This window comes from Coregonus clupeaformis, chromosome 26 (assembly GCF_020615455.1).
Source record: "Coregonus clupeaformis isolate EN_2021a chromosome 26, ASM2061545v1, whole genome shotgun sequence".
Lineage (NCBI taxonomy): Eukaryota > Metazoa > Chordata > Actinopteri > Salmoniformes > Salmonidae > Coregonus > Coregonus clupeaformis.
The window spans coordinates 32,429,681-32,440,393 of NC_059217.1; the positions used below are offsets into that span (position 1 = coordinate 32,429,681).

Genomic DNA, 10,713 nt, shown 5'->3' on the forward strand with positions numbered 1-10,713 from the left:
TATCTGAGAGCATAGTTCACACTTCACATAGCGTATGCATAGTGTATGATACAGGAGTTGCCTAAAGCAGTAACAGACTAGCATTAAGACATGCAAGACCTAGCCCAGAAGTTCCTATATGCTGTCCCTTGGACAACATAGTCACATACAAGTTTTTGAAGTGCTTTATTTCAGTCTGTATACCAGAAAGCTGGTATGGCAGTGATTTATTAGGCAATGCTAGGCCCTGCTGCACAGCTGTGCTGCAGTTTACCATGGTATTTGATGCTCACAGTCTTCAATGGATTACATCTATCTAGCTAGCACTCTAAATAAAATCCAGTTGACACACTGACACATCTCTGATTTGATGACAGAACCAGTAACATTAATCCTTTGACATCAACAACACTGATTGTGTAACACCAGCCAGCCAGCTAACGTTAGCTAGTTACAGCAGCTATCCTCAGCAATTAGTCATCAAGAATACTAGAGTGAGCCATATCATTTTACAGTCATGCCACCTAGCTAACTAAATCTGAAATATCGAGAAAGCCAGACCGACATTGTCTTCTGTGAATGGTAAATGTATGTCAGCTATCAGAAATGACAGCCAGCTGAGCTGGTTTAGCTAGCCAGTTGGTTAATTGGCTAACTAGCAAGCTAACACTATCAGGACTATTTGAATTCAACAAATACGATGTTTACATAATTTAGCTTTCAATCCAATCTAAAATATTCGGTTATGTCTACCGTTGGCTAAGATGAATATGCCGACAGGCCGCTGGCGACGACGTTCATATCATAGCCACACAGAAAATACACAGCTGTAATGTTAGCTAGCCAGCAAGCTAATGCTAACGATACCTGCTGTTTTCGTTGAATCCACTCTTGACACAGACGCCCACGACCAAACAAGCTTTGTTCATCAATACAGGATCACAATGTTCTGTTTCGCTTTCTAAAATAAATCAATGCATTTTTTTTTTCAGCTGATGGTTGCTACAGTGATGCTCTTCCAATCCTTCCTGCTCTCTCTGATCAGCTGACCAGCAGGAAGCTGGAGAGGACCCTAAGCTCCTGCCCAGTCTCTCCCAGATGTGTGACAGCGTCAATCAGAAGATTGGCACAATCAAGTAAATACAATTGGTGGAAGACTGAAATGCTGAAAATGAAAATAGAGAGAAATGGCTATGCTTTGGAACCTTCATAGGTGTAAGTGCTCTGGGGGTGACCATGGCTCAGACATTTACATGTTAGTCATTTAGCAGACGCTCTGGACTTAGTGCATACATTATTTTTTCATACTGGCCCCCCGTGTGAATCGAACCCACAACCCTGGCGTTGCAACTGAGCTACATCCCTGCCGGCCATTCCCTCGACAACGCTGGGCCAATTGTGCTCCCGGTCGCGGCCGGCTACGACAGAGCCTGGATTCGAACCAGGATCTCTAGTGGCACAGCTATACCACTGCGCCACTCGGGAGTCATGCCTACTGGTAATTCATTTTTTGCTCGTTTTGAGCCCCACATTTTTAGCAAAAAATAAATATTTGGGCATTAATACATGTCACATATCAGTTTGTAAACAATGTAAAATATATATATATATAATTGAGTTAATAAAGCTGCATACAAACATGGTCTCTTTTTTTGTTTTCTTGAGGAAGGCAGCTCCAAAATGCAGGTGTTTCAGCCTAGCTCAGTGCTTTCTGTGGTGGTAGGGCAAGCCAACAGAACATACATAGCATGGCCCCGTGATTGGCTCAGTGTTCTGTCACTCATGGGGACACTATGTCACCTCAAGTCTAAGGGGAGACCTCGAGAATTCAAGCCCCTTGGGTGCTGCCATAGAGTTACATTAGAAGTGCTCATCCAAGAAGGCTCAAGGTCATTGGCCACAAATAAAATGACGTCAAATCACGTTATATGTACAGTAGCTTTGATTGGACTGATCAGCAGTGGTAAGATGTTGGGACTGCTGTTGGGACAGCTTTATGTCGACCCTAACAGTTTGTGGGCACCGTTTGTCACCGTTATAGTGCAATTAATGTATTGTTTTGTGTTGTTTTGTGCAGTGGCTTTGCTGGCATGCATCCCACTTGTTTTTTTAGTTTTTCCCCACCAAGATTTACATGCTAAAGAGTGTGGTGAAGGGTGGCAAAGATGGTGAGAGATTCCTAAAGAGGAAAAGTAATATATGGCCATATATATACTTTGTTGTTTCTTGTATCTACTGTAGATGAGATGGTGTAGACTATTTTAGGTTTATAATTTGTGATGTACAAATGTTGAAAACGCACAGAAACCTATCTAATTATGAATGTTTATTTTCATACACTATAGTTGTTGCTGCCCATAAGGTTATGGAATCACATTGTATTTATAAAACATGGTTTAGATATTGTTGTTGTAATCAATGACTGTATATGGTATATAATCCACTATTATTTTAGGCTGAAACCTCGTTTTGCACATCGTTTTGCATCTCCCCTCCCCTCAGCAACACACGCCAACAACTATAACTGTTTATTCTCTTGTCTCTCTGTTCTCATAAACAGGGATGTGGTGTACACAAGCACATTATCTATAGAAAATGTTAGAGTTGAAATGGTTATCTGAGTCATGCTTACCTTTTATGTTGAAATTGTAACATTTAAATGTGTAAATTGATTGAGTGAAAACTGTTAGCGACATAGAGATGACTGGGTTTGCGGCTATACAAGGCTAGCCCATGGAATAAAATAAGAAAAAATGGCACCAGATAATATTCTGGGTTGAACTTATTGATTTATAGCACCTCTGAGGTAATATTGTGGTTTATTATCTACTCTGTTTACATGTTCTAGGCCCTGACATCTCCCCACCCAAGTGTTATATGTTACAGAGTTGTATATGCTAACGCTAAGCTAACTGCGCTAACGCTAGCCTGTCAAGCCTATAGGGTTGCTATTAGCTTAGCAGCTACCATTAGCTGGCTTACGCCTCGATCACACCGACAACGTCATTGCATTTTGGTACACCAGAAGTACATTCATTTCCAATGGAACGCTGTGTTTGCCTTGCGGCATTGCATTGCAGAGGCAGTTGCAATGCGTTCTGCGTGGTGCATACGTTGGATTTATTGAACGTATGTGTCAAACTGTATGCATAGACGGCTTGACAGAAATGGTAGCAGAAGGTGAATGATTAACTTTTGTTGCACACATATCCAGATGATGCTGCGTACCATTTTGCACAATAACACTGTTGGTGTGATTGAGGCGTTACCGTTAGGTGGTTTATGGATAATTTAGCTAGTAAAAGGTAAAACAGGCTTCTTTATATGCGTATTCCTTTTTATTGAAACATAATACATGATTGTTAACTTTTATAACATAGTACATGATTGTCAACTTTTATATCATCTGAGGTTTAGATACATAATGAGAAGGTATATTTTTCAATACAAGTCAATGTATTAGCTAATATGACTATTTTAAATACAGAGGATGTATTGTTACTGTACTTACAGTACTTTCTAGTCTTTTACAGCATCTGAGTTAATTATTTATGTTTTGCAGATCGAAATTCACCCACAGCGGAGTTGTCAACCGTGATGGAGAGATCTTGGAGCTTGGAGTGGGCAGGCCTTCCCCGGGAGGAAGAGCAGCTCCTTTTGTTGAGATCATGGCTAGGAGGGGCTCGGCCTTGGGAGTGAGGGAGTAGCTTTCTCAGCCTTCGGGGTGAGGGAGTAGCTTTCTCAGGCTCAATAGAATTTAGTCTCCAAATTCAAAGAAGATCCAATCACTTTGGATCACTTTTTGGGGGGGTCTCCAACGCAGAATCAACATGTCTGAGATACATCGCCTGTGAAAAGAGGCTACTTCCTGTTTAATCAAACTAACACTGTTTCGGATGAGAATATCTGTTCTACTCATTCTAATTCTATGGGACAGTCGTTATACAGTGGGGAAAAAAAGTATTTAGTCAGCCACCAATTGTGCAAGTTCTCCCACTTAAAAAGATGAGAGAGGCCTGTAATTTTCATCATAGGTACACGTCAACTATGACAGACAAAATGAGGAAAAAAATTCCAGAAAATCACATTGTAGGATTTTTAATGAATTTATTTGCAAATTATGGCGGAAAATAAGTATTTGGTCAATAACAAAAGTTTCTCAATACTTTGTTATATACCCTTTGTTGGCAATGACACAGGTCAAACGTTTTCTGTAAGTCTTCACAAGGTTTTCACACACTGTTGCTGGTATTTTGGCCCATTCCTCCATGCAGATCTCCTCTAGAGCAGTGATGTTTTGGGGCTGTCGCTGGGCAACACGGACTTTCAACTCCCTCCAAAGATTTTCTATGGGGTTGAGATCTGGAGACTCCAGGATCTTGAAATGCTTCTTACGAAGCCACTCCTTCGTTGCCCGGGCGGTGTGTTTGGGATCATTGTCATGCTGAAAGACCCAGCCACGTTTCATCTTCAATGCCCTTGCTGATGGAAGGAGGTTTTCACTCAAAATCTCACGATACATGGCCCCATTCATTCTTTCCTTTACACGGATCAGTCGTCCTGGTCCCTTTGCAGAAAAACAGCCCCAAAGTTTGATGTTTTCACTCCCATGCTTCACAGTAGGTATGGTGTTCTTTGGATGCAACTCAGCATTCTTTGTCCTCCAAACACGACGAGTTGAGTTTTTACCAAAAAGTTATATTTTGGTTTCATCTGACCATATGACATTCTCCCAATCCTCTTCTGGATGCACTCTAGCAAACTTCAGATGGGCCTGGACATGTACTGGCTTAAGCAGGGGGACACGTCTAGCACTGCAGGATTTCAGTCCCTGGCGGCGTAGTGTGTTACTGATGGTAGGCTTTGTTACTTTGGTCCCAGCTCTCTGCAGGTCATTCACTAGGTCCCCCCGTGTGGTTCTGGGATTTTTGCTCACCGTTCTTGTGATCATTTTGACCCCACGGGGTGAGATCTTGCGTGGAGCCCCAGATCGAGGGAGATTATCAGTGGTCTTGTATGTCTTCCATTTCCTAATAATTGCTCCCACAGTTGATTTCTTCAAACCAAGCTGCTTACCTATTGCAGATTCAGTCTTCCCAGCCTGGTGCAGGTCTACCATTTTGTTTCTGGTGTCCTTTGACAGCTCTTTGGTCTTGGCCATAGTGGAGTTTGGAGTGTGACTGTTTGAGGTTGTGGACATGTGTCTTTTATACTGATAACAAGTTCAAACAGGTGCCATTAATACAGGTAACAAGTGGAGGACAGAGGAACCTCTTAAAGAAGAAGTTACAGGTCTGTGAGAGCCAGAAATCTTGCTTGTTTGTAGGTGACCAAATACTTATTTTCCACCATAATTTGCAAATAAATTCATTAAAGCTCCTACAATGTGATTTTCTGGATTTTCTTTTCTCAATTTGTCTGTCATAGTTGACGTGTAACTATGATGAAAATTACAGGCCTCTCTCATCTTTTTAAGTGGGAGAACTTGCACAATTGGTGGCTGACTAAATACTTTTTTTCCCCACTGTATGTATGTAATATTTGTAGAGTTGTACAGTTAAGTCACCTTCAGACATACAGTACCAGTCAAAAGTTTGGACACACCTACTCATTTTATATTTTATATTCTTCAAAGTACCCACCCTTTGCCTTGATGACAGCTTTGCACACTCTTGGCATTCTCTCAACCAGCTTCATGTGTGCCTTGTTAAAAGTTCATTTGTGGAATTTCTTTCCTTCTTAATGCGTTTGAGCCAATCAGTTGTGTTGTGACAAGGTAGGGGTGGTATACAGAAGATAGCCCTATTTGGTAAAAGACCAAGTCCATATTATGGCAAGAACAGCTCAAATAAGCAAAGAGAAACGACAGTCCATCATTACTTTAAGACATGAAGGTCAGTCAATCTTAACATGCAATTAGTCCTGGTAGCCATTTGATTAACTGTTCAGCTATCTTATGCCTTGGGGGTAGAAGCTGTTAAGGAGCTTTTTGGTCCCAGACTTGGCGCTTCGGTACCGCTTGCTGTGCGGTAGCAGAGAGAACAGTCTATGACTAGGGTGGCTGGAGTCTTTGACAATTTTTAGAGCCTTCCTCTGACACCGCCTGGTATAGACGTCCTGGATGTCAGGAAGCTCGGCCCCAGTGATGTACTGGGCCATACGCACTACCCTCTGTACCACCTTGCGGTCGGATGCCGAGCAGTTGCCATACCAAGCGGTGATGCAACCAGTCAGTATGCTCTCGATGGTGCAGCTGTAGAACCTTTTGAGGATCCTGAAATATTTTCAGCCTCCTGAAAGGGAATAGGCATTGTCGTGCCCCCTTCACGACTGTCTTGGTGTGTTTGGAACATGATAGGTCCTTAGTGATGTGGACACTAAGGAAGTTGAAGCACTCGACCCCGCTCCACTATAGCCCTGTCGATGTGAATGGGGGCGTGCTTGGCCCTCCTTTTCCTGTAGTCCACGATCAGCTCTTTGTCTTGCTCACGTTGAGGGAGAGGTTGTTGTCCTTACACCACACTGCCAGGTCTCTGACCTCCTCCCTATGGGCTGTCTCATTGTCGTTGGTGATCAGGTCAACCACCGTCGTGTCGTCGGCAAACTTAATGATGGTGTTGGAGTCAGTCGTGGGTGAACAGGGAGTACAGAAGGGGACTAAGCACGCACCTATGAAGGGCCCCCGTGTTGAGGGTCAGTGTGGCGGATGTGTTGTTGCCTACCCTCACCACCTGGGAGCTTGGAGAGCACTATGGTGTTGAACACTGAGCTGTAGTCAATGAACAGCATTCTCACGTAAGTGTTCTTTTTGTCCAGGTGGGAAAGGGCAGTGTGGAGTGCAATAGAGATTGCGTCATCTGTGGATCTGTTGGGGCAGTATGCGAATTGGAGTGGGTCCAGGGTTTCTGGGATGATGGCGTTGATGTGAGCCATGACCAGCCTTTCCAAGAATTTCATGGCTACAGATGTGAGTGCTACAGGGCGGTAGTCATTAAGCCAGGTTACCTTGGCATTCTTGGGCACAGGGACTATGGTGGTCTGCTTGAAACATGTAGGTAGTACAGACTGGGTCAGGGAGGGGTTGAAAATGTCAGTGAAGACACTTGCCAGCATGCTCTGATTACGCGTCTTGGTAATCTGTCTTGCCCTTCGGTCTTGTGAATGTTAACCTGTTTAAAGGTCTTACCCACATCGGCTACGGAGAGCGTGATCACACAGTCGTCTGGAACAGCTGGTGCTCTCATGCATGGTTCAGTGTTGCTTGCCTCGAAGCGAGCATAGAAGGCAGTTAGCTCATCTGGTAGGCTCGCATCACTGGGCAATTTGCGGCTGGGTTTCCCTTTGTAAGCCGTGATAGTTTGCAAGCCCTGCCACATCCGACGAGCGTCATAGCCGGTGGAGTAGGATTCGATCTTAGTCCTGTATTGACACTTTGCCTATTTGATGGTTCGTCGGAGGGCGCAGCAGGATTTCTTATAAGCGTCCGGATTACTGTCCCGCTCCTTGAAAGCGGCAGCTCTAGCCTTTAGCTCAGTGCAGATGTTGCCTGTAATCCATGGCTTCTGGTTGGGATATGTACGTACGGTCACCGTGGGGACAACGTCGTCGATGCAATTATTAATGAAGCCGGTGAATGATGTGGTATACTACTCAATGCCATCGGATGAATCCTGGAACATATTCCAGTCTGTGCTAGCGAATCACTCCTGTAGCGTAGCATCGGACCACTTCTGTATTGAGCACGTCATTGGTACTTCTTGTTTGAGTTTTTGCTTGTAAGCAGAAATCACAAGGATAGAGTTATGGTCAGATTAGCCAAATGGAGGGCGAGTGAGAGCTTTGTACGCGTCTCATTGGAGTAAAGGTGATATAGAGTTTTTTCCCTCTAGTTGCACATGTGACATGCTGGTAGAAATGAGGTAAAAACGGATTTCAGTTTTCCTGCATTAAAGTCCCCGGCCACTAGGAGCGCACCTCTGGATGAGAATGTTCTTGTTTGCTTATGACCTTATATAGCTCGTTGAGTGCGGTCTTAGTGCCAGCATCGGTTTTTGGTGGTAAATAGACAGCTAAGAAAGATGAAAAATAGTGTGATCTACAGCTTATCATGAGGTACTCTAACTCAGGCGAGCAAAACCTTGAGACTTCCTTAATATTAGAGATGATGCACCAACTCACTGGTTTGTTCGAGGATCTATCTGGCCAGGGTGAGCTGTTTTCAGATGAAGGGAGAGATCCGAGAAAGAGAGAGTTTAGTCCCTGGGACCCTGGGACTAAACACCTCCCTCTGCAACTGGATCCTGGACTTCCTGATGGGCAGCTCCCCGGTGGTAAGGGTAAGTAACAACACATCTGAGCGGAGCGCCAAGTCAACGTCCAAAAGGCTTCTTAACACCTTCTACCCCCAAGCCATAAGACTGCTGAACGGCTAATCAAATGGCTACCCAGACTATTTGCATTGATTTTTTACACTGCTACTACTTGCTGTTTATTATCTATTATCTATGCATAGTCACTTTACCCCTACCTACATGTACAGTCGTGGTCAAAAGTTTTGAGAATGACACAAGTATTGGTCTTCACAAAGTTTGCTGCTTCAGTGTTTTTAGATATTTTTGTCAGATGTTACTATGGTATACTGAAGTATAATTACAAGCATTCCATAAGTGTCAAAGGCTTTTATTGATAATTACATGAAGTTTATGCAAAGAGTCAATATTTGCAGTGTTGACCCTTCTTTTTCAAGACCTCTGCAATTCGCCCTTGCATGCTGTTAATTATCTTCTGGGCCACATCCTGACTGATGGCAGCCCATTCTTGCATAATCAATGCTTGGAGCTTGTCAGAATTTGTGGGTTTTTGTTTGTCCACCCGCCTCTTGAGGATCGACCACAAGTTCTCAATGGGATTAAGGTCTGGGGAGTTTCCTGGCCATGGACCCAAAATGTCGATGTTTTGTTCCCCGAGCCACTTAGTTATCACTTTTGCCTTATGGCAAGGTGCTCCATCATGCTGGAAAAGGCATTGTTCATCACCAAACTGTTCTTGTATGGTTGGGAGAAGTTGCTCTCGGAGGATGTGTTGGTTCCATTCTTTATTCATGGCTGTGTTCTTAGGCAAAATTGTGAGTGAGCCCACTCCCTTGGCTGAGAAGCAACCCCACACATGAATGGTCTCAGAAAGCTTTACTGTTGGCATGACACAGGACTGATGGTAGCGCTCACCTTGTCTTCTCCGGACAAGCTTTTTTCCGGATGCCCCAAACAATCGGAAAGGGGATTCATCAGAGAAAATTACTTTACCCCAGTCCTCAGCAGTCCAATCCCTGTACCTTTTGCAGAATATCAGTCTGTCCCTGATGTTTTTCCTGGAGAGAAGTGGCTTCTTTGCTGCCCTTCTTGACACCAGGCCATCCTCCAAAAGGCTTCGCCTCACTGTGCGTGCAGATGCACTCACACCTGCCTGCTGCCATTCCTGAGCAAGCTCTGCACTGGTGGTGCCCTTATCCCGCTGAATCAACTTTAGGAGACAGTCCTGGCGCTTGCTGGACTTTCTTGGGCGCCCTGAAGCATTCTTCACAACAATTGAACCTCTCTCCTTGAAGTTTTTCTTTTTACTTTTTTTTTTTTTGTCATTTAGCAGACGCTCTTATCCAGAGTGCATACCTTATTTTTTTTTTTTTCATCATAAGTTCTTGATGATCCGATAAATGGGTGATTTAGGTGCAATCTTACTAGCAGCAATATCCTTGCCTGTGAAGCCCTTTTTGTGCAAAGCAATGGTGATGGCACGTGTTTCCTTGCAGGTAACCATGGTTAACAGAGGAAGAACAATGATTTCAAGCACCACCCTCCTTTTAAAGCTTCCAGTCTGTTATTCTAACTCAATCAGCATGACAGAGTGATCTCCAGCCTTGTCCTTGTCAACACTCTCACCTGTGTTAGCGAGATAATCACTGACATGATGTCAGCTGGTCCTTTTGTGGCAGGGCTGAAATGCAGTGGAAATGTTTTTTTGGGATTAAGTTCATTTTCATGGCAAAGAGGGACATTGCAATTAATAGAAATTCATCTGATCACTCTTCATAACATTCTGGAGTATATGCAAATTGCCGTCATAAAAACTGAGGCAGCATACTTTGTGAAAATTAATATTTGTGTCATTCTCAAAACTTTTGACCACGACTGTACATATTACCTCAATTACCTCGACTAACCTGTACCCCCGCACATTGACTCGGTACCCCCTGTATATAGCCTCTTTACTGTTATTTTATTGTTGCTCTTTTATTTTTTACTTTAGTTTATTTAGTAAATATTTTACTTAAAACTGCATTGTTGGTTAAGGGCATGTAAGTAAGCATTTCACGGTAAGGTCTACACCTGTTGTATTCGGCGCATGTGACAAATACATATTGATTTGATTTCAGATATTGAGAGAGAGAGAAAGTGAGGGAGAGATCAGAGAGATCCTTCTTCATATCCAAGGCCTCACCTGTCAGCTATTGTCTTTACAAGATAACTGGGACATTTCCTCCTGAGCTGGAGGTCAGCAAAGGTCAAAGCCATCTCTCTCTGAAGCGCATTATATCACTAGCCCTCCTATCTCCCCATCAGCCCTGTTATATACCAAGCCCCTTCCCCCAGCCAAGTGGTGTTATATCCCTACCCCCCTATCTCCCACCAGCCCTGTTATGGCCCCAGTGTGTGAGGCTATGACCGATGCTAGCGCACT

The 10,713-nt window shown here is 43.7% G+C and overlaps 1 protein-coding gene across 2 annotated transcripts in view; it reads right to left on the reverse strand.

Moving 5' to 3' along the window:
• LOC121540194 (vesicle-associated membrane protein 4) overlaps window positions 1-1,021 on the reverse strand; it is a 34,022-nt gene extending 33,001 nt beyond the window's left edge. Inside the window, exon 1 of one of the 2 annotated variants that reach the window (XM_041848879.2) lies at window positions 847-1,021. The gene's annotated coding sequence lies outside the window, so the exon portion shown is untranslated. The remainder of the gene's footprint in view (window positions 1-846) is intronic. The other variant, XM_041848880.2, reaches the window with a different exon arrangement.
• Between the last annotated feature and the right edge of the window lie 9,692 nt (window positions 1,022-10,713).